The sequence below is a fragment of the Haliaeetus leucocephalus genome, unplaced genomic scaffold, assembly GCF_000737465.1.
Source record: "Haliaeetus leucocephalus isolate CR32 unplaced genomic scaffold, Haliaeetus_leucocephalus-4.0 Scaffold175, whole genome shotgun sequence".
NCBI lineage: Eukaryota > Metazoa > Chordata > Aves > Accipitriformes > Accipitridae > Haliaeetus > Haliaeetus leucocephalus.
The window spans coordinates 985,227-985,781 of record NW_010972611.1 but is presented as its reverse complement, the minus strand read 5'-3'; the positions used below and the strand labels follow the sequence as shown (position 1 = coordinate 985,781).

The window sequence follows — 555 nt, the reverse complement described above, 5'->3', positions numbered from 1 at the left end:
AAACCAGGGGGGTCCCGGGGGGGGGAAGCCGGGGCCGCCCCCCACTCACCGCCACCGCCGCCGCTCCGCTACCCGTCTCCGAACTCTCTGGAAGCCGGAGACACGCCCCCCGTGCTCCCCATTGGCTGGGAACGCCTCCGCGGGGACCGCCCTCTCCACCCCTCGCGCCGCGTTCATTGGCCGCAACTCTATGAGCCCCCCGCCCACCACCTCGCCCCCTTCCCCCGGCACCGACTCTCATTGGTTGTTGGCGTTTCCGGGCCGGCTCGGGAGGTGGAGCGCTTTGTCGGCTTTCGATTGGTTGCGATATCTGCCGGGTCCGCCTCCCATGCCGACACCTACCCTTTCATTGGCTCGAACCGGGTGGCCAATCGGGGGAAAGAGTGGGAATTCCGAACGCCGCGGCTGTCCTGCAGGGGGCGGCGTGGTGCGCGGCGGGCCCGATCCCGCCCCCGCGGGGGCCCGATCCAGCGGGGCGGGGAGTCCGGGGGGGGTGTAGACTGGGGGGGTGGGGTGTCTGCCCTCTCGTGCCTGCTGCCCCCCAACGGGGAGAGG

General features: G+C 72.1%; 1 protein-coding gene across 1 annotated transcript in view; it reads right to left on the bottom strand.

The window, feature by feature from the left end:
• Nucleotides 1–146, bottom strand: part of LOC104829681 (dnaJ homolog subfamily A member 1-like) — a 4,288-nt gene extending 4,142 nt beyond the window's left edge. The window contains exon 1 of the mRNA XM_010564112.1: nucleotides 50–146. The gene's annotated coding sequence lies outside the window, so the exon portion shown is untranslated. The remainder of the gene's footprint in view (nucleotides 1–49) is intronic.
• Between the last annotated feature and the right edge of the window lie 409 nt (nucleotides 147–555).